The following is a 23,311-nucleotide window of genomic DNA, read 5'->3' as shown; positions in this document are numbered from 1 at the left end:
CAGTCAGACAGAGACCCCCACCCGCAGGTCCCCCCGGGGCAAGACGAGCAAGACCCCCCACCACCACGCAGCTCCAAGGAAAAGTCTCCATCCTCCATCCCCCAGGCCACCACTCCAGAGGTTCCCCAGCCACTCCCTGCCCCGGGTTCCTCCACCCACAGATACACCATCCCCAAAATGCTAAGGCCCTCCCCCACTGGCACTTGCTCCTCTACACCTGGTCAGACAGTTATGTGGGGACTGTCCCCCCCCTACGCTGCCAACCTCACCTGCCCCCCATTCCGCTCCCATGGATGTAGGCACTGCATTGGAGTCCACGACCACCCCATCTGACTTGGGCACTGCAGTGGTGACCCAATCCACTCCATCTGACCTGCCCACTGGAGTTCTGCCGGCACCCACCCCATCTGGCTTGTGCCCCACAGTTGTGACAGCACCCACCACTTCAGTAAGCTCCACTGCAGTTGCAAGTGTCTCGCCTGCATCCACCACCGCTTCACTGCCTCCTTCTGCTGTGCCCTGATCCTGTCCCTGCGGTGCCTGGCCTGCCCCCATGTATGCCCCTCCGAGGGGATGACCCCGGTCCTTAGCAGTGCAGGCAAGCAAGGTGACAGTTGTCACTCTACTTCACTCCTTGGCATTTGGACATGGACTGGCCATTGGCCTTTTGTTTGAACATACGTTTAACTTTTAATATGCTGAATAAAGCTTTTTTCTTTATCCCTATGAACTTGAGTTAGCTGTACATTATGTTGATGATGTTTAACATGCTCTTGCACCTGTGATGCTTGGTTTCCAATGTTGTATACTGATGTGTTGCTGTGAGGTACTCCCTGTGGTCCATGAGATATGTATCCTATTCTGGTGGGTATCCATGTCATCCTTTGCAGCTACCTGCGTGTGTCAGGATCAACTATTTGTGGACATCTCTGTGAACATTTCATTTGCATGGTCACATCTGTGGCTTGCACCCCTGCCCATATGATGTGCTTCCCATTGTCTAATTTGTCACTTTGTGCTCCTCAACACTGGACCTACATGTGTGGGCATCATTGGTATGGGAGCAACTGGGTCCTCTGTGCAACTTGCTAGACATATGTTTGGGGTATGTGCAGATGACTATGGGGAGACTCACGTAACCAGGCTGTTGTGACCAGAGCCTTCATTGTGTGGTAACTGATGGCTGACTGACCAAGTGTTCTACAGACATGAGTGAGACGTACAGGGAATATGTTTGGCACAGCTGGGCTTCCACAGGAGTTGGGTCCCCTCAAGTAAGTGTGTTGTCCAGTGACATGGCCTGCGCCCATGGTGTGTGTTGTATGAGCATGTGTGTGTGTCCACATCCCTGTTCATACACAGACAGTGTTCCCTTGATATGTTCCTGTTGTTGATGCTTGCTGAGTGGTACTGGGTTCATCCCACTACTTTTCCAATGGGCTACCAGATGTGTGGGTGCATGACACACTACTGTTAATTGGTGTATCATCATTGGCATTTGTCAGTTCTGAGTGGTGATGATGTTGTCAGACACAGATGGGACACAGTCAGGGTTCCCCAAGGCACCTGTTTATTTGCTAAATCATGTAGTTGTCCCTAGGCGGTGCCTTTCAGTGATTGAGACATTTGTATGTGTGTGTGACTGCTCCCACTTGTCGGGTTCATGGCTGTGATGCAGGCAGGTGTCAGCATGTGTGCCTTGTGGTTCTCCTTGGCTTCTGCATTGTCCTGGGACTGTGGCAGGGATTCTGAAGGTTACGTGCGCTTTGAGGTCATGGCCATGTACCGCATACTGTGCAGTATGTCTGTCATTCCCCAGGGTTGTAAACGGTCCTTGTGTGATGTGTCTGTGCACCTTAGTTCCTCCCAAGATTCCTGTGTTTGTCATGGGTGCATGTGCAATGTCACCTGTCCATGTGGGCTTCACAGATACACATTGTTGCAGTTCAGGGTGTGTGGTGTTGAGGGTGGACTGATGTAAATGTTTGCATGGATGGTCCCCTAGCTCCCGTTTGTCTATGGATGAGGGGCCATGCTGAGTGATTAGTGTTTGTGTATGTGTGATGTATGTTTGTGGCACAGGACACATGTCTGGGTTTCCCAGTTTGTACGACATCTGCCTTTGTCATCACAGTGGAGGTGTCATGCATGCTTGTGTCACCCCAATGTCTGGTCCCTGGGGGTAGTGGTGTTGTGTGTCAGTCTCTTGCTGTGTAAGTTTGTGTTCATTCCAGCTTGTGTCACATGTGTCTGTTGTGCTCCCTCTCATCTCCCAATGCCTGATTGCCCACTGAGGGTGTCCCAATGATGGTTTACTTTTGTGTGGCACCGTGTCCACATCTGTGTCACTGTGGTTCAGCCCCCCTCATGTGAGGGGTAGTTTCCTGGGGATACTGTGCCACACACACACTTGCTGTGTCAGATGTGCAGTGTGAGGTTGTCTGTTTGTGTTTGTGCATCTGCACCAGTGCATTGGTATTGCTGTTGTGGGCCTTTGTCTGGATGGTGTTTCTGTGATTTTGCCTGCTGTCCCTGTGAGTCATATCACATCATTGTGCACATTCATCTGGGTTGTTAGGTGCCATTGCTGGCATGGAATGTGTGTTTGTGAGCTGACACCTACAGCCTACACATGTTGTTTTGATTAGTGTGTCTATTTTTGAGATGTGTGCATGCTTGGTGATGGTCACTTCTGCTCTTATGTCATTGTACACTGTATGCATTGTCAGCCCCCATGTGTGGTTCTTGTCTGCACATGGCCGAGAGTGTGTTATGTTTTCACAGCACTGTTAGCCTCACCACATCTCTGTGGGAATGGGACACAACCACTAGTTTGCCCCAGAAGTGTTTAATGTGTTGGGAGCAGGGATCATACATGCTGTTTGTTATTTGCAGCTTTGACCACGATGACACTTACCTTTTGGTCACTGTGATGAGGGGGGGCTTAGTCCCCATCACCACAATGCTCAACATCTGCTGCATTTTGGAAGCCCACACTTAACTTCTGTTCTACACAGTGAGGGGGTGTTCTTTTTACATTGCCACAGTGCTATGGTGATGCTTGCCTTGTGTATGTCACACTCATGTGTTGGTCACACATGTGCTGTTAGTTACATTGTATGTTCGAAGTCATAATCACTGTTGTGGGCATTTGGCACAGACTACACACTGTTGTCATGATGTTAGGGGGGATGTATTTTGCTGACATACCTGATGTTCGAGTATGCTGGATGTGTTGCGCATCACCCATCCTATGGGTGGTGGTGGCAGTAGTGATGGGCAACATACGCCCTATGGCTGGGGGTGGCAGGGGTGATGGGCAACATAGTCCCTATGGATGGGGGTGGCAGTAGTGATGGGCAACAGGTCCCCTATGGGTGGGGGTGGCAGTAGTGATGGGCAACAGGTCCCCTATGAGTGGGGGTGGCAGTAGTGCTGGGCAACATATGCCCTATGGGTGGGGGTGGCAGTAGAGATGGGCAACAGGTCCCGTATGGGTGGGGCTGGCAGTAGTGATGGGCAACAGGTCCCCTATGGGTGGGGGTGGCAGTAGTGATGAGCAACATAAGCCCTATGGCTGGGGGTGGCAGTAGTGATGGGCAACATAAGCCCTATGGGTGGGGGTGGCAGTAGTGACGGGCAACATAAGCCCTATGGCTCGGGGTGGCAGTAGTGATGGCCAACATAAGCCCTATGGCTGGCAGTAGTGATGGGCAACATAAGCCCTATGGGTGGGGGTGGCAGTAGTGATGGGCATCATACGCCCTATGGCTAGGGGTGGCAGTAGTGATGGGCAACATAAGCCCTATTGCTGGGGTGGCAGTAGTGATGGGCAACATAAGCCCTATGGCTGGGGGTGGCCAGGGTGATGGGCAACATAGTCCCTATGGGTGGGGGTGGCAGTAGTGATGGGCAAGAGGTCCCCTATGGGTGGGGCTGGCAGTAGTGATGGGCAATAGGTCCCCTATGGGTGTGGGTGGCAGGGGTGATGGGCAACATAGTCCCTATGGGTGGGGGTGGCAGTAGTGATGGGCAACAGGTCCCCTATGGGTGGGGCTGGCAGTAGTGATGGGCAACATAGTCCCTATGGGTGAGGGTGGCGGTAGTGATGGGCAACAGGTCCCCTATGGGTGGGGCTGGCAGTAGTGATGGGCAACAGGTCCCCTATGGGTGTGGGTGGCAGGGGTGATGGGCAACATAGTCCCTATGGGTGGGGGTGGCAGTAGTGATGGGCAACAGGTCCCCTATGGGTGGGGCTGGCAGTAGTGATGGGCAACAGGTCCCCTATGGGTGGGGGTGTTAGTGGTGCTGGCCATGCAACCCCTATGGTGGGCTGTTGTTAGTGGACAGGATGTGGATCCCCTGTGTGTGTGTGCCATTTTGTGGGTACGTGTCGTTTGTTTGTGTGGTGGGTGTCTGACTTACCGCCTGCGCCGTCGGCGTCCGTTCCTGAGCCGGCCATAGATGTAGAGTACTGGTATGACCTGCGCGATGGGATTCATGATGTGTTCATGTCGTACACGCTGCTTGTTGCTCTGTCTCGTACCCGCTGCATGCTGGTCCGTCTCGTAGCCATGTATTGAGTTGTGGCGCGAATCGTAGCTGATATGCTTGTTTTCCGGATGCTGTGACGTCCCGTACGTGGCGACCCGTCCGGCGCGTAGGAAGGACGCATCGTACTTGTCATGACGGAAACTGCTATGGATACTGCTTCCGGGCGACTCGGTTCAGCGTTAGGAGTTACGGCTCGGACGGAGAATGGAGCTTCAATCACAGTCTACGTGTCGGTCGGGTTTTTGGCAGTTATGCGCATCGTACTTACGGACCGGCTCCGGGTACGTGTTGGTCGCACGTTAAGGCTACAGACAGCTGTCCGACTGGGTATCGGAATCGGCCCCTAAGTATTCATAGATCAGGTCACAGTCTCACCATGATTAGTCACACCAACAGGGATGGAAGCCTGCAAATGTCAGCACTCCACCGTCCCTGCAATTGCTTTTCAAAAGGGAAAACCTTATTTTTTTAAGCTGCCAGATTTTCTTACAGTAAAGAGGATGTTTATTTTTTTTAAAGTCTTCTTTTGTTTTTTAAAGTTTGAGCAAGAGTTTGCAATGGCCCCTGGAAAACTACCTAGTCCACCTGAAACTTTTACTCAAATTCACAAAGTGTAAGCAGTTTGCAAATAAATGTCCAGCCCAATTTGGGAGATGGTATCTTGATTCAAATCTGTTTATTGAATATATATTGAACAACGAAATTCAAATAGGTTTAAGACATACATTCCCGTCGAAGAACATACGATTAAGACCACGTTCCATTTTAAATAGCACAGTGCTTCAGTAAAAACTTATAAGACCAAGCAAATACCTTCCAATGCACCCCTAATTCTGGCAAACGGAGATGTGAGAAGAAGCAATGTGTTACAACCCTTTCACAGGCTATTCTGGTACACTTCTCACTTCAGGTAGAGCCAAAGTGAAATACTCAGCAGTCCAAGAGTTGTATGAGGCTCTGTCGTCAAAGATATAGAATGGTAAGTATCCGGCTATGTTTTGTTAACCCTACGCACGCGCACTGTCCTCTAATCGTTTGGATATTCTGGTCCAGAGAGGAATAGAGGCGTGTCTTCAACTGCAACTAAATAAGGGGAGAAACAAACTCCCACCAGGGAGGAGGGGAAAAGGGAGGATGCGCTGAGAATACCTTGTTGTTGGGGGAAACGGGTGCCTCTTGAGGGAGAAAGAGGCAAAGCCTTTTCTATTAAGTTGACGGCGCTGGGGATTCCGGCTGCTGACCCCTAAAGTAAGGCTCAAGAGGGTCGTCAAATAATTGCAAAGCTCGTATTCGAGGGGGAGCCAGTTGAGAATGTTCAATCTTGGAAAAGTAGAGTATAAGTGGCTGCCAGATGCGGGTGAATTTAGCATCGGTGTGGTTGATACGGGCAGTAAGTAGTATAAGGGCTAGGACATGCCATAAGCGGAGAAACCATGTGGCTACCAGGGAGGGGGCTGTGATTTCTTCCAAAATAAGGCTATGGACTGCCGGGCAGCTCCTAAAATATGTAAAATCAGATGCCAGTCCGTGTATGTCATAGCAGTCAAAGTCAAGGGCTTAATGCCTTATAAAGTAACTGTCGGAGAGGAAGGAACAGGAAACCCCACTACATCCTTAATATGGCTAAGAATCCCTTTCCAAAACATGAGTCTTGGGCAGGACCACCATATATGAATAAAGTCACCTCTGTCGCCCTGACATCTCCAGCACGTCGGGGGGAAATGTGAGAGCATTTGTTGTAAAAGGGTTAGGGTGAAGTACCATTGTGTTATGAGTTTATATGCCGATTTGCGTTGCGGAGTGCTATGATATACCTTCGGGATGTCCTGCCATAAGCGGTCCCAGCTCTCTGGAGGTATGTCGTCACCTAAGACCGAAGCCCATTGCTTCTGATATGTGTGGGAAGTGGGTCATTGCGAGTTCTGTAAAACAGTGTAAGTGTGGGATATCAGACCGTTAGACCCCTCGAATTTACAGACTAAGGATCACATGCATCAAGCTAGGCAATTGCGATTCCTTAATAGAGATTATTAAGGAATCGCTATTAAGGAATCACAATTGCCTATGCATGTAGGTTTTGCTAAAATATTAGCAATTCCTACACATTCCTTATTTGCAAATCGCAAATTGCGATTCGCAATTAAGGAATGCCTTCCCATTCATTCCTATGGGCCTAGACGCCCATAGGAATGAATGGGACAGCATACGCAATTTGCGAGTACCAAATAGGTACTCGCAAATTGCAAATGCAATTTCAAGGGTGCTAGGAGGCTAAAAGGCCACCCTGACGCACCCCCAAAACATGCATGTGTGCACATGTGGAGCACAGTGCGCCACATGGCACTTAGAAAAATGCAATTTTATGCATTTTTCTAAGGAATTGCAAATTACCATCAACTTGAAGTAGATGGTAATTTGCGATTCCAAATTGTAAAAACACAATTTGCGATTGCATAATGCATCGCAATTAGGGAAACACAATTTGCGATTCCCTAACTGCATTCGCAAAAGAGTTTATCGCAAAAATTGCTAATACCTGTTTTGAGAATGCCATGGGGCTTGATGCATCGCAAATAGCATTTTACCGGCCGCAAATGGGCCGATTCTGAGAAGCAGCCCGTTTGCCACCGGTATTTTGCTTGATGCATGTGCCCCTAAGAATTCAAAGGCAGTGAGTTGTCTAGTCGCGCCTTGGGAGAGTAGCCAGTGACAAATCTGATAATATTGCATCCGAGCCCCCTTCGTATGGTGAAAAGCTTTTCTGCATTGGTCAAAGGTAAGGAATTTGTCGCCCTGGATCAGATCTTGAATGACCTGACATTCACCGTCCGGCCACTCACTAAAAGTTTTAGGTTGCATTGCAGGGGGGAACATGGGGTTGCGCACTATAGGTGTGTTGGGGAGGGGAAAGTTGTCAGACCACGATAGACTGCTAATTTATCCCATATCTCTAGACCTTTTTCGTGGGGGTGGCTATATAAGCGCTACGGGGGCGAGCCCCGCGAGGGAGCTAAGCCATATCCCACAAGGGTCTACAGGACACCGCTCGGTCCACATGGAACCAATGCTTTTCGCTCTTGTGAACCATCCACTCCGATATGTACCGGAGATCGCAGGCTCAATAGTACTCCATAAGATTAGGACACGTAAGTCCATCTCGGTCTCGCGGTAGCATCAGAATCTTATTAGAGAAGCGTGGACTGGACTTACCCCATATAAAGGTGGTAAAATCACATTGAAGAGACAGGATATCAGAGTGCGGTATAGGAGTGGGAAGGGATTGAAATAAATATAGGATCTTAGGGAGAAGCAACATTTTTATAGTGTTAATACTCCCTAACCATGCCAGAGGAAGGCCTCTCCACCTAAGCAATTCTTCCCGAATGGCACCCCTACACCTAGGCCAGTTAGCTGAGGTCCAGAATGAGAGCGTGGGAGTCAAATCTAAGCCCAAATATCCTATCAACTTGTCGTACCACTGCAACAGGATAAGGTATGGCAATTCCTGGACCTCCGAGGCTAGAAGACAAAAATTAAGGACGTCAGACTTAGCAAGATGAATCCGAAATCCCAACGCATCCTCAAACGACTGCAAGAGCGTAGCTAACACTGGAAGGGAAGTAGACGGAAAGGAGAGGGAGAGGAGGAGGTTGTCTGCGAAGAGGGACATTTTATGGTCATAACCCCCCATAGGAATGCCCTGAATTGTCTGATTACGTCTGACTGCGATGGCCAGGGGCTCCACTACTAGGGAAAATAATAAAGGGGATAGCGGGCAACCCTGCCTAGTGCCGCGAGAGATTGGGATGGGGGCAGTGAGACGTCCATTAGGGCGAATCCTAGTAGTGGACCGCGTATAGGAGGCCATCAATCTACAGACCATCACAGGGCCCAACCCCACCCTCCGTAAAGCCTCTTTAAGTAATCGGCAATCCACCCGATCGAAGGCTTTCTCAGCGTCAAGGGACACCAAGCAAGCTGGTATATTTCTATAGCATGCTTTTTCCACAAGATGGGCGATCCGGCGGATGTTATCTTCCCATTGGCGATGATGACTAGACCCTACCTAATCAGGGTCGATAAGGCCTGGAAGATGAAGCTCCAGGCAATTTGCCAGGATCTTCGTATAGGTCTTAGCTTCAATATTTAATAGGGCAGTGGCACTTTACGAGGCAGGCAGGGAGTGGTCATTTCCTGGTTTTGGGATAAGGACTAACTCCGTTTCAGACCTTGTTGGGGTAAGGCCCGAGACTTCTGTGAAACTATTAAAAAGGCCGCAGCAAGTGTTCTCGAAGCTGCGGATAGAAAACCCAGTAGAAAGTTACCGGAAGACCATAGGGACCCGAAGTCTTTCTCAATGGGAGTTGTTTCAGGGCCTTCGCAATTTCTTTGTGTGAGATGGGTTCCTCCATCAGTCTCATATGATGCAAACCAATAGGAGCCCAAGGGCAAGAGTCCAGAAAGTCAGTGACTACCTCAAGAGAGCAGGGTGTGTCTGTATGAAGTTCCCTATAAAAATTTGAAAGAGCCAAGCATTTTTCAGACTCCGAAATAGCCCATATACCATGCGGACGTTTAAGTTTGGCAACAAGTGCTCTCGTGGCCGAGCTCGAATTTGTTGCGCCAGGCATGCCCCAACCTTGTCCTCTCCTGTGTAGAACTTCTGTTTAATGGAAAGCAAAAGTCTCTCTGCCTTATTCGTGCGATGTAAACACAGTTGACCATGTAGCTCAACGAGTAGTCATTTATTATGGAGAGAATGTCGTAAGTGATCTGTCCATTCTAGGGCTTTAATGTCCGCGGAGAGGGTGGTCTCAAGCTAACAGGATTCACGGGTTCTGGCTATTGATATAGAGGAAATAACACCTTAAAAGCGTCCCACCGAATAGCTTTGGAGGTGTCTGTATGTTAATTTACTACAATGAAGGCCTCGATCTCCCCTCGAACATCTGCCACATCAACAGGATCCCGGAGGACCTGAGGAGGCCATCTCCATCTAGGTAGGGTCTCTCTATGAGGATTAGGGGGTTGTAACGATATCGAGACATGCGCATGATCCGATAAAGAGATATCAGTTATCTCCGTGCTGACTAGTGCATGTAGTAGAGGTAGAAAGATAAAGTAGTGATCAATGCGAGAGTATGATCAGTGTGCGTGAGAAAAGAAAGAGTAGTCCTTGGAGTCAAGGTGCAAATGTCCCCATGCGTCAACTAATCCGAAGTCCGTAATGGCATTTTTATAGAGTTGCAGACATAGCCCCAGCGTTTTGATACGCTTGTGCCATGTAGTCCCAGTCTGGGTTCCATACCAAATTAAAGTACCCCCCCAAGAATAATCCTCATTGTGACTGTGTGTAAGAGGTCGCTAAGGTGTAAGCGTAGAAATGCATCCTGATTATGGATGGGGACATATATATTTTATGAGAGTCAGAGATAGCCTACCCCAGTGCATTTGGACTTTTAAGAACCTCCTGTCTTTATCTATTGTAGCTTTAGGAGACATCGCATTCCAGCCAGCTTTAAAGAGAATGGCTACCCCTCCAGTGTTAGAAGAGGAGCAAGCCCAGTATTGAGCAGGATATTTGAGATGGGGCATAAGACGGGTGTCGGAGGAAAGCAAACGTGTCTCTTGCAGGAAAATACCATCAGGGTCCTGTTGGATTAGGTATTGCCAAATTTGATGTCTATTATTGGGAGAGTTAAGACCCTTAACATTAAGCTGGAGAAACGTAATAGGGTTGGTCATACTAAGTCTAAAAAGGTGATTGGCCGACAACAGCCTTCACATCAACATCATGCGTGTACATTTCCCCCCCCCAGAACCCCACAACAGAGTGGCTTGGCTGAAAGCCTATCAGAAGCTATTGAACAGGCAAAGTACCTCCCAGTAATCCCCCAAGAACCAAGGTTGTATTCCCCCAGACCCCATCTCCCCAGCAGCAGCACATCCAGGGAAGGGGGACAAAGGAATAGAATAAAAAGGAAGGCAAAGAACTCAACAAAAGGTGGCCAACTGGGCCATGCAGTACCAGAGTCTACAGGAACAGCCCAACGTCTATAAGACGGCCATTCAGGAAAAGTCACTCTCCAAAGAACCTCTGAAAGAGGGGGGGGTGGCAGGCGCAAAGAAGTTCATGGGTCTCCGCTTCCAGGAGCTTGTGGCAGTACAAAATGTTCGAAAGATTCATCCTCCACCGCGTCATCACCATGGGAGCCAGAGCCAAGTGTAGCGATATTAGTGTCCAAAGTCCCTCCTCCATAATGAGTGAGCTTTAGAGGATAGATTTGCACTCTCACAGTGATTCAGCCCTCGTCCAGGCACAGATGAAGTTGGTACTGTTGTTTACAAAGTTGATGGCTGATGATCTCCTGTTTGGCCTGTGATGCTTCCCGCTCCTGAAGGCGTTGCTTGTACTTAGATGGCATGACAGTAGACCAGTCTGGACGTAGGGATCCACCCAGGCGCCCTCTAGGAGTCGGCAGGTCATCTCCCTTAGGTTCCAGCGGGAGCTGTAGGAGCTGTTTTGCTTCTCTCAATGAACGAAAAGCACATTGCTTACCCTCCCAGGTAAACATCAGGGCAAAGGGGTGGCCCCACTGGTATTTAATGTTGAGGTCTCTGAGCTTGTCCGTGACTGATTTAAAGTCTTTCCTCCTTCGGAGCGTAGCCGGTGCTAAGTCTTGAAAGATCTGGATCGAAAGACCATTGTAAGAAAGAGCCTTGACCCCCTGGATCTTTTTCAGAATAGCTTCTTTGTTGGCAAACAAGTGAACCAGTGTAAGTATGTCTGGGATGAAGTCGGGCAGATTGAATATGCCTGGGCCTCGATGGGCTCTATCGAGCATGGGGGGGAAGCTTCTTCATTCTTTCCTTATGACCTGCAGGAGATCTGCCGTGTAGGCCATGATGTCCTTACCTTCCGCCACCAAGGGGACTCCTCTAATACGCAGGTTGTTTCGCCAACTGTGATTTTCAAGGTCCTCCTGTTTTAGCTGTAGATTAATGTTTTGATCCTCCAGCTCTGCCATCTTTCTCCAGAGGATCTTGTGATCTTCCGATCTACCGTCCATGGTGCGCTCAAGGTCATCCACCCTTCCGTCAATCTCAGTGACCTCCCGCTGGATATCCTGCCACCCAGCTTTGAAGTCTTGCCTAAGGGATCCAATTTCATCTTTAATCTCTTGGAGGTATGACGCCATGAAAGCCTGAGTGATTGGCATTTTCGAGCCAGCCTTTTCTGGAGCAGCGACTAGAGGGAAATAGGCATCCTGTGTCTGTACATTAGATTTAGACCATAGGGACGTTACCCTGTTGTCTCTGGACGGGGCGAGTCTTTATTGGCTTTATTTCTAGGAGGCATGACTAGATAGCAACCTGTGTCAACTCCCCAGGCAGTCAATATGAGTCGTCCCCCAGATTTCAGAGAAATGACAGGGAGTAGTACAGCAAGATCAATCATACCTCCGGTTGCAAAGGTCGGCCCCAACCGCAGGCCACGAGAGCAGCAGTGGGGTTTGGGTGGGACCACCGACCCAGCAGTTCCCAACCAGGCCTCGCCTAAGGGAAGTTAACCCTATCCCCAGCAAAATCATCCACTTTGCAATGCCTCAGAACATTTCATCAGTTGTCATCCAATCCCTCGGGAGCACTGCGTCTGTACCTGTTCGCGCGGCTACCCCACTATATTTACAGCTTGCTTGGTGGGTCCGTGGATACGGAGCAGGGCCAGTTAGAAGACCATCATTTGTCACCTTCTGCTCACGTCCAGAGCCCTGGGTAGATTCTGTTGGGGACCAGGCTCAAAATGCGGCTCTCCGCAAATAGGCCCAGCAGCGATGAGCTGTTTAGCGCTCTTACACCTCCACCAGCTCTCACAGCAAGTCTCAGGGCCGAAAGGAACAACTGGAGACCCCCTCCGTCCGCGGAACTCCCGTCGATCCACTCCCAATCAAGCATGGCCCTCAGTCAGGATGTGGAGAAAGATCCAGCAACCAAGCAGCAGGAAGGGTGACCGTCTCAGACCCAGGCCCTGCGAGGAGCGGTACCAGGGGAGAGGGAGACAGCGGCGTTGGTGTTGATGGCACAATGTGGGAAGCTAATTCATTCAAGTCTCACCCCCCGGTAAGGGCAGCGGCAGGCCCAGTCATACTCCAAAAGAGACGTATGTGTGTTGGGCTGGACGGTCTTTCTGGCTTTTTGGAAACCTTCTATATTAAAGGCTAGTGGCTTATCAAGGTCCAGGTCTTCATGCTTCCACTGCTCCGTGATACAGGGAGTTTTGGTTCCTAAACGAAGTTTTGACACAACTGTGTCGCGCTGGATTGAATTGGACTATTTTGGACTAGAAATACACCAACATATGGTGCTACATATTCTATTGATTACCATATGGTTAAGCCTTGAAAAAGTCGTCATTCTACGAAACACGTGTCGGCTGTGTCCTCAAGCTGAACTATAATCAACTTAAGAATTTGGAAATTGCCTTTCTCTGTATACTTATCGATGTATACTGCTGGACACAACTGTTAAGGAACCATGAAGAATATGGATGTTGTAATTGGCGTATAGTGGTGGTGCTCTGGACAAACTCTGTGCAGACTTTTATGTGTGGCTAGTTCATACATGTGACACTATTTGGGTGACATAGTGTCCTTTGTTCCATTGAGCACTCCTATTTGACAACTGTACTTTTGACTTCTTCCTGAATAATTTTGTATGTGCTAACAATCTAATTCCATTGTCATCTCGTTTCCTGTTTAAACATACTCCAACACCCCCTGCGCCAAATCTCTGGGGATGAGCAGTCTACCCTGCCGCTGGAGTGTCCCAATCTCAACATGCAGTGACACGGGGGTATTTGACCCAGTATTCGGGGGGGGGGGGGCAGGTTCTCCCTAGGATGCAAGGCCAATCCCGCGTTCCCATCCGTTCCAGCCATCACCACTGTCAGTCCTACTGCTGCGGCCCGCCGGGAACACCGTGATAAAGCTTCTAGTCCAAGATGGCAGCAGTAGAACGCTCCGCAGGCAGATCGTCAAAAATAAGGCCCCTGATTACAGCAGGGCCACACCTACAGTCACAAAAGCGCCCCCAGTCAAGGCGCATATCAAAACTCACTGCACCACTGCTACGGGGGTCCGCAGCTCCCTCCGCCACTTCAGCAGGGCTGGCCCAGGGTGTAGCGTTGCAGAAGTCCCGGGTGTCAATGAATTGCGGCTCTGCTCCCGGGGGTCTAAGGAGTTCCTCAGGATGTGGGGTCCAGCACCCGGGTTTATCAGCTGTACAACATTAGCAGCCGTGGCCTCCGAGCCATGAGCTGTGGCCCGCCGAGATCACCACAACTGCGCCCCCGTCCAAGATGGCAGAGGAGAGGCTTGCCTAAGAGGGGTTTTGGATTTCAGAGCCCCCGATCCCAATGGGGCTTCTTCTCCAGAACCGGGAGCTCCTCCGTCCTCTCCTTCATCCAGCGAATCATCCAGCGCCAGTCAGCAGACCCAGTGGCCGGGAGTAACAGAGTTAACAGGACGCGACGGAGCGGAGACCCAGCTTCACACGTCTCACTCCATTCGCGTCTTGGCCACGCCTCCCGGGAGTTGGTATCTTATCAATGGTTTGCAACCGGAATTCTGATCACAAACTATTGATTCATAGTGTATTAAACTGCTATTTGGATGGGACACCCACAACAGCGTTCTTTTCAATAGATATTTCTAAAAATATTTTAGAAGTCTCTAAAGATTTACTTTACATAGGGAAAAACTTTCTACCATTTACAAACCCATACATTTAGTGAATTGTGGGGTTTGAAAATGCTAAAAAGTTTCATACATTGGTCCACTGTTCTTAGAGACAATTTGTCAATATTGAGGATTGGGAACAGTAAAGGAAGCTGTCAAGACTTACTTTAATTGTTGTTTAAACAGAGTTATTAGCAGGTTTAAGAAATGCATATCTCTTGTTATGCAGCAGCTAAAGGCTATTTTAAATGGAAATGTCAAAGCTCATTCCATTTGAGCATTAGCTTATTTTGGATTTGGGAATAAATGTATCTATTTTTTTTTAAACTTTTGTATAGAGGAGGTTTAGAACGACCCATGCTATCTTGTTTTAGTATGTATTACCTAATGTGTTGATATTTATTCGAAATTATGCAATGAACATGTACTACTACTATTACTACTACTACTACTACTGCAACCCCAAGCAGATACCTCAATTGTACAGGAAATGGGTGTTTTAATGTTTTCGGTGAATCTGAAATTCTCAAATAACAGATGCTGCTCTAGTGTCATGTAATTTGTTATGCACAAGTAATGAAATAAAGTTGGTTGATCAACTTAAGTGCGCACCAAAACTTTGCCCAGTTCCAATCAAAGAAGTGCTTGTGGCATAGTCAGGCGTTGCCCTATGAGCAAGGAGAATATTACACTCTGTGCTGGTAAAACATGTACTATATTGGCCTTTTAATGCAGGTACCGCATAGAATGGGATTGGCGTGTTTTTTTCTTACTTGTGAATGCTCCCATTATTGGTTTGTAGGATAGGCCATCAAATTGTTGTACTACCTTTTAAGATGAAGCCTAGTCGAAAGGCCTTTCTGTGTCTCTAAGGTGCGGTGCCCATTTCACAGTGAAATAAAGAAGCACTCCCAGATTATTTTAGTTTTGTACCATTTCTAGTTTTAAATTCCTCAGCCTGGCACAAATTATGTTTTTCTTAAAGCCAGAATCATCAACTATTCTCTCAAAGTATTTAATATAAGAGAATTTGCACCTTTAAAATTTGGAAGAAGAGCAAGAAGATGTTGAAAGTCAACAAATCCAGAATTGGACTCTAGACCAAGCAAGACTAGACAGACATTTTTATTTTTTCAAACACAGCCTTCATAAACCCCACCTTTCTGCAGCATTGTTGGTGGACTCTGGGCTGCAGTGCATATTTTATTTATTTTATTAAATTAGGCACTGCAAGCTTTTATGCCTCGGCCAGTAAATGTTTTAATCCTACATTTCAATCTTTGAAAATGTATGTATTCTGCACTAGTCGGTGTTTAATTAACAAACAAAAAAACATAAGCGCAAGTGCCTAAAGTTTTTCTTAGAAGCCCGCTCCAAAAACAAAAGCTGGGGTTGATTATCTTCAAAGGTTCCTAGTTTTAATTCCACCCTAGGCCCCACCCTGTTTTTCAAACACCCCACAGCTCCTGTCACCTTATCTAAATCTTGCAGGATCTTTTTCATCCCTGCTTACTCCCTTTTTTGCTGTTTCCCCATCTTTCTTTTCCTCCTTTTCTTCCATTTCTGCCTGTCTCTCTCTTGTCCTGATCTGAATCTAATGATAAAACATAAATCCTGATCATCAAATAATATGAGAATCTAGGACGAACTCTAGAATGATATGAGAACAGGTGTTTCAACCCGGTGACTACAGTGTAATAGAGGATGAGTATTCCATTACTTGCATATCTGACTAGACTACTTGGCCTTACAACAGGGCAATGAAGCTATGTCTTGCCTTGCAAAAATCTCATGGGTGAATGACCCCAAGAAGAAATAGAGTTGGCTGGATTCCACACAAAAATCACTTTCTTACAACATTTTGAACACAGAAATGTATTGCTCTGAAAAAAAGAAAATCTATACAAGATTGCTTGGTTTCAACACATTTCTGATGATTGCTTATAGCTTACTGAGTGTTAAGGTTACCCCAATAGAAACCCTACAGCCTTAGTATAATTAACTTCTAAGCAGTTTGAGAATAAAATTACTATAAACAATCAGCTATTTTGCTTTCAGGAGATGGCAAACAAGTCACAAAATCATGTCACTGGGGTATCTAGCTTAGGTGGTTAAGCTGTATATGGAAGATGCCTCTCACTAATGTTGGACTATTGCTCTGTGATTTTGTACACTAATGTCGCTCAACTGAGTCACAGCTTGCCTTCGTCAAGGCCATTGTTTCTTCAACCTCCATTTTTTGATTCGATAGCGCATCATCTCAGGAAGTTTTGGTTCAATTCTTATACAACTGAGTGCAATCTGCTGCTGTTGCTTTTCTGCGTGATAATGTAATCTTAACGAGAATATGTGCATTTGATGGCCGATGAGACTCATCTCCACAATTTCTCATGCATCCCAGTGTCATTCGAAAGGACCTGGTGAAAAGGGAAGACCTGACCTTAGTGACTCTGACATGGTGGTGGATGCACTAGTTCCCTCGGTGCTGCAGTTGGTGATGGAGCCTTACAGCTACACCTGCCAATAGCCCCCTCACTCCTGTGCACTCCCCTGCTTGCGAGGCCAATGCCCTTTAGCTGCAAGTGGCAAATTGGAAATTAAGGGCCTTATTACGAGTTCGGCAGTCTGACCACCAAAGGACTGCATCCACTAGGAGATCGCTGCACTTGTGGCCTTCCGAACGCCATATTACGAGTTTCCAGAAGGGTCGGCGGTGTGGTTGTGGCTGAGGGCATTTCATGTATTTTCATATATATCGATGCATGTGTGTGTACATTCCGACTGCATATGTGTCGAACGCACACATATGAGTGATATATGTGAAAAAATACCACCTATCCATTGCCAGAGTCCGACCTATCTGTGGGCAGTTCCGGTAATGGGTACATGGTACCGTACCACAAAACTTACCTGTATTTCCCCAAAGACTGGGTTGTATTCCTTGGGCTGAAGAAGCTCCTGTGTAGGGGGGACTTAGAGAAAGGGATCTACGTCAAAATCTACTTAGAAGAACTGGAAAGGGGAGGTATGCACCCTAAATCCTTTGTTTTCGCCGACCTTTAGTCATCGGTCCGACTACCCGTGTCGGCTCGTTGGGAAGTCAACTCATGATATTGACGGTGGTGTTGCGCCTCTGTGCTGCCCAATGAAGGTTGCTTTCGCCCGACCGCGAACCGGCGGTTGTCGGTGTGCTTGCGGTGCCGGTGGTCCATCCGCGGTCTTTGCAAAGCCAATCTGCTCAACTCGTAATAAGGTGGTCAGCACACTGCCGTCAGACCACCACCTCCGGGACAGTGGTCCACGGACCGCCAAACGTGTAATAAGGCCCTTAGCTTATCGATCTGCAGAGACAGGTATTCCTGAACTATCTAGCTGAAGACATCCAGCCTTCCACTGATTCTTCCACTTTGATTGCTTGGGTGCAGCCTTGAACTCACTTTGCATCTCGGTGTACCTCCTGTGGCCTACAAGAGCCACAGAGGATCTTAGATTTCCAGCAGGATATCTTCTTGTTAGGACTCAAGATCTCCTCATTGTGAGGCTAAGTGGAAGGCCATTTTGCTATCTTGACAGACACAGCTTGACTCTTGGAGTAACTTTAATGAGTAATCAAGTCCTAACCCAAAGGCGATTGTCTAAGGTTGAGACAAGATACTGTAAATCTCCCTTAGTGACCCTCCTTCTCATACTCTCTGCTGGGCTATCCCTACCATTCAATTGGTTTCAAGGCTTGTACGATTTGTAGACCATTATCTGGCCTGCTTGAAGAGAGAATCCTTAGGATATATGTATTGGAGACCATTACTCAATGGAGGTTAATTCAATCAGCCATAACGCGTTTGGGCTGCTGCAATGGCCTTGGTCACATAACACGTATGTGATGTTGCTTGCTTTTTACTTCTGGCAGTCTGGAAAAAATAAAAGAAAGACTCACTCCCTTTTAACCCGGTGTATTAGACAATTTAAATTCCTTGTGATCCAGCGGAAATGGCTTAAATTGTATTTCATACACATTAACCTTCCTGTAATACAAATAAGATTTTTCCACCATAACCAAAGTTTGGGCCCATGGAAACTCAATAACCACTTACAAACATCAGGTCCTCTTTTAGATCTTTGGTAGAGCTAATAGGGACTCTATAATAAAAGATGGATGCTATTTTCCTCATGAGGACTTATAATGAAGGAAATGCCTGTCCAGCAATCGTAATCACAGTATACATTATGTCTAATAATTTATTAATAAAGACAAACTCTTGAACACTTATCAAGTTACTTTTATTTAAACTTTCAAAATATGAATGGTCAAAACACAAGTACATAGGAAATCATAATTTTTGTGTTATTTCAATATTACAGGTAAATTCACAACAGAGAAATATAGTTCATTGACAAATACATCTTATAATCAATTACAGCATGACAGGAGAGAGAGAGAAACATAGAACAAAACATTGCTAATCAGTATGCAATATAGAATTTCATACAAACCTAGATCAGAGAATACTAATGCACAGCTTGCAATAGTCAGAAATAGCTAACCCTTCGGCCGAAAAGGTATAGCTTAAGTACCATCACCAGCCGATGAAGTGCAAGACAATCAGGATAGTCTCGCTCAGGATTTGCAAGGATAATAGGTAGCCAGAGTAGCACAGGCTCTCTTCTCAGAAAAACAGCTACTGCTAAGTACTTTTCTCACGGTAATAATTATTCCCAAATGCTAAAAAGTTCAATCCCCTTAAAGTTGCAAATTCACAGTTTCAGGCGATGCCATTGGTCAGGCATATGAGGTGATCATCTTCTTAGTGAGTTACATCCGGATTTCTTTGTTAAAGTTCTTTGTTAAAATTGAATGTCATCATCACTCTTTGGAAGCAGGAAAGAATCTTTAATAATTCCATGTCCTCGTACTCAATTCCACATCAGCTTGCAAAATTAGTTGACACAATTATCCATGGAAAGAAATACTCTAAACTGTAGAGAGGAAATCCTATTGATATGCTAAGCACAGTTTAAACAAATACATCAACTTTTTAGTAATAGTCACAGGCAAAATACATTCTTCCGTGGCATACGTTAGAGAAAGAAAAATGACTCTAGCATGGGTTTGAGGCCTTAACTGAGAAAACATAAATCATCATTTTTCCTAAGGAATAAAACACACGGATTAATATTTTAGGAAAAGAAAGAAACACATAAAGAAATGGGAATTAAAGATTCATTATCCTAACTAAATCCATAAGTACAATCTAACTTTTCAATTAATCAAACTATTAATGGGATTTGTTTTTCTCTTGTTATGAAATTAGGATAAACATTTCACGAAACATTTTCTGTAAGCGTTTTTTATTTATTACTATTTCATATTTCTACATGCCTTTCTTGCACAATTTCACGTTGTACCTTCAAATATTTCCATGTGTATAATGTTAAAAAGTCACACTATTAGTCATTGTTTTGTTAATAACACAGTTATGAGCAGATTTGATCAAGCAAGATTATTTCGCAAAAATCATGCTTCCTCAATTGTACATCCATCATTGAGTTTCGTTTTTTCTTTGGCCTCCTCTTTCTAAACAATGAATTGTGGCAACTTAATTTTTCTAAACATCTTTCAACATGATTAAAATGTGATTGAGAAACATGATTCATTACTTTTACTTTGGTCTGTCCTCAGGATCGGTTTGATGCTCGGAATGGTCCACCTCTTGATCTAAAGCCTTAATAGCCGTAATGGCACAGGTCAGTGGAAGGATCAAGCGGGGGAAGGAAAGGAAGGGAACAGCCAGGAGGGAGATCTGATACAACAAACACAATCATGTATTCCTTATAGGCAATGTCATAGAACACCTGCGAGTAATAACTGTAAATGTGTAGTGCCCCTTCCTATACCTGTAACAAAAAAGAACAACACCTGTAGAAGAAGATACTTCAATAGATGACGTGCCTTCAGTGTGGTAATACCACGTGTTGTGTTATAGCTGCAGTGGAAAGAAAACATAGGAGAAAACACACATTGAGCATGAACCCCTTACTGCTGGAAATAGAGTTACGACATCAATGATACATAATAATAACATACTATAAACCTACCCTTTCCTAACCTCCAGTTTACATCACAGGGATAGAGCATAGTCCAATACCACTCCTATTACCCCTGTTAAAATAGAGCCAGAACAACACATGAGTAGTGACCTTGTTCTCTTGCAAAAACATCCATGCAAAATAATATACTACTGAGTTAATCTGCTTGATAAGGTTACTTCACCAATGAGTAAGTTCCAAAAACGATGTGCACATGAAACAAAGGGTGGGATAATATCCAGTGAAAGCCTTTGTCATAAAGTAGCCAGTAATGGAATGACAGTACTAGCTCAGATACAGGCTACTATACAGAGAAGCCACATGAGCTTCCAAAGTGGGACTCCATCCACTAGACTGCCTCCGGCCGACAATGCTGAGCGAAGACACAACAGGACTCTGAACCGTCCTCCGCACGAGCAGCAAGCTCACCACCAGAGGACGTGCCTAGCAGCCGGCCGACAATATGCCGGGCAAAATCACAAAGGTGCCACTCCTCCTACGCACGAGCAGAACGCTCACCAACGGAGGAGGTAGAGCCAACAACAGGGAAAGGAGCGAGAGTAGGTGCAAAGCACCCTTACCAGACTTCTCTTCCAGGAACTCTGAACACAGCAGGTTCAACGGATGAAGAATTTCAGACGCGATGCCGAGTTCCGCTGCTTCCTTATGGTCGTCGTACGTGACGCGCAAGGCCCCATGGGAGTTGTGGTTCTCAGAGGTAGCGGCACTACGCTGATCATGAATGAAACCACTCTTGCCGCAATAATAGTGCGCTCGTGGCTGGCGAATGTAACAATTACATAATCCTAGGCAAGTGCCTCATTCAATTAAATTAATTCTTGCTCTTATAGCAATAATGTCCTTACCAAGCACATGAGAGAATATATATTTATGTCTGTGTCCACAAACTCATATATGTAGAAAATATGTGCAGAAGAGTGCTAACTACTGGGCTGGTGCCTTATTTCTTACTGAACAATTAATTCCCTTCTCTTTGGCAAATCAACTGTTTTAAGTCATATTTATATAACTGTTCAAGTGTTAGAAAAGTGCTTAGTGCATTGTTCCATTCGGCAAGTGCGACTTCCTCATTTTCTATCACTTTGAATTGCATTACCTCTTTCAGATAAACAGGGCATGTGAAACAAATAAAATAAGCAAGGAACAAATTAAAGTATTTACTCAGCTTTCAAATCTGCTACTAATCTTGTATCGCTCGTTAAGCCCAAGATATTTTAATGTTAATATCGTAATCATTATTTAAAGCTTGCAAACAAGAATTCAATTCTTCATCATGGTTTCCAGCTCACGTAGTGCTTTCATAAGATCACCAACCCTCCTATTTGCTGGTACGGCATCAATTACAAAATAATCGATTTGTGTTGGATTCTTCTGATGTACCATCTCACAATGTCATGCTTCTGGGTAAGACCGATCCCAATTCTTTATTGCCCTTATATGTTGTAGGATTCGGCGTATGAACCTGCAAGGTGGTACTTCCCACATATCTTAGGTTGCAGGCACAGGTTAGTACAGAAACTGCAAACTCTGTCTTGCAGTTATACGCTCCCTTAATCATCACCTCCCTTCCTCCGAATGGAATATGGTAAACTGTGATATTTTGACCTATGCTGCAGGCCCTCCAGCGAGTACATTTCTGGAAACCACGGGGGGTCTTAGCCAACTTTGATCATGGTCCATCTCAGGACTACTCTTTACTATTGAATCTCTTAATGATGGTGCTCTTTGATATGTTATGGGGTAATGTCTCGGTAGTGTCTTCCCTATGACTGGGTCTGATCTCACTATGTGCCAGTTTTTGTTTAGCAAGTCCCTGAGTTCTTTATCCTGTGTATTGTAAGTGGTTAAAAAGCTCAATGGGGATTGGCCTTTTCTTTTTTTTTTTTTTATAATTTATTTCTTTATTATCAAATAGCCCGAGCTGGCATACATCATAGTGCGCCTACAACCCTGAGGTCGGCTAATATTCCACATCCAATCACTGCAGCACAACAGCACATCCCACATCCCGGAGGCCGGACATCGCTGTACCCCAAGTTGGGCCAGCCGTGAGTTCTTCCCAGTATTGCAGTAGTATGTCACAGCTTGTGTACACTTCCCCACCGGGGATCAACAGTTTTTGTCGCTAATCTAATCAAACTCCCCCTAACACCCTCCCCACCCCTCCCAGCACCCCAACATCTCGGCGTCTGAACAGATCTCCTCTAATAATTCTAGTCCCAGTTTCTACCAGCTTGCGCGGTCTACCCGTACTCCGCCCTCTGCCACCTGCCAGTCTCGGAACACTCATGCCTCTGTATCTCCAATCTCCCCGCCCCTCACATCCCACTGCCCCCAGCTGGTCAATGTATGTCCTGGCGCTCTGCCAACAAGTCGGCTCTCCCGTCGTCAAACGATCACCCCCAGGCAGCCTACTGCGCCACCGCCCCCGGGTCCCTCACAGCTCCCGATTCGGAACCCCTCTCCGATGTTCCCCCCTTCCCCCTAAGGCGTTCTGTGTAAAGTCCCCAGAAATTTTTCGGTCGACTGCGCAGAGGGAGCAGCTCACTAAACACCTCAGTTTGCGTGCAGCAATATAATACATCCCGGGCCCATTGTTCTACTGTGGGCAATGGCCCTCTCATCCAACACATTGCCACCCTTCTCTTTGCTATTAGCAGTCCCATGTCTAACATTTTGCGAACGGCTCTAGGCAGCTTCTTAGAGTAGCCCAGCAGAGCTACTGCCGGATCCGGATCAAACTCTAGCTTCAGCAGTCCCCCCAGTTTGTGGAAAATTGCTTGCCAGAACCTGTAGATCCCCGGGCATTCCCATGCCAGATGGATAAAGTCAGCCATGGTGTGACCGCATCTCTCACACCCAGCATCCTCTCGCAATCCGTAACGGTGTAACCTGTCTGGTGTATAATATACTCT

General features: G+C 46.5%; 1 long non-coding RNA gene across 1 annotated transcript; it reads right to left on the bottom strand.

The window, feature by feature from the left end:
* Window positions 1–18,550: 18,550 nt before the first annotated feature.
* On the bottom strand, window positions 18,551–21,006 carry LOC146855781 (uncharacterized). The gene is made up of 3 exons (XR_014981388.1): window positions 20,957–21,006; window positions 20,385–20,448; window positions 18,551–20,272 (listed from the first exon to the last, which is right to left on the bottom strand). It is a non-coding gene; the product is annotated as an uncharacterized LOC146855781 (long non-coding RNA).
* Between the last annotated feature and the right edge of the window lie 2,305 nt (window positions 21,007–23,311).

The sequence above is a fragment of the Triturus cristatus genome, chromosome 4_1 (genome assembly GCF_964204655.1).
Source record: "Triturus cristatus chromosome 4_1, aTriCri1.1, whole genome shotgun sequence".
Lineage (NCBI taxonomy): Eukaryota > Metazoa > Chordata > Amphibia > Caudata > Salamandridae > Triturus > Triturus cristatus.
Note: the sequence above shows the minus strand (reverse complement) of the source record. Positions and strands in the feature narration are given on the sequence as shown.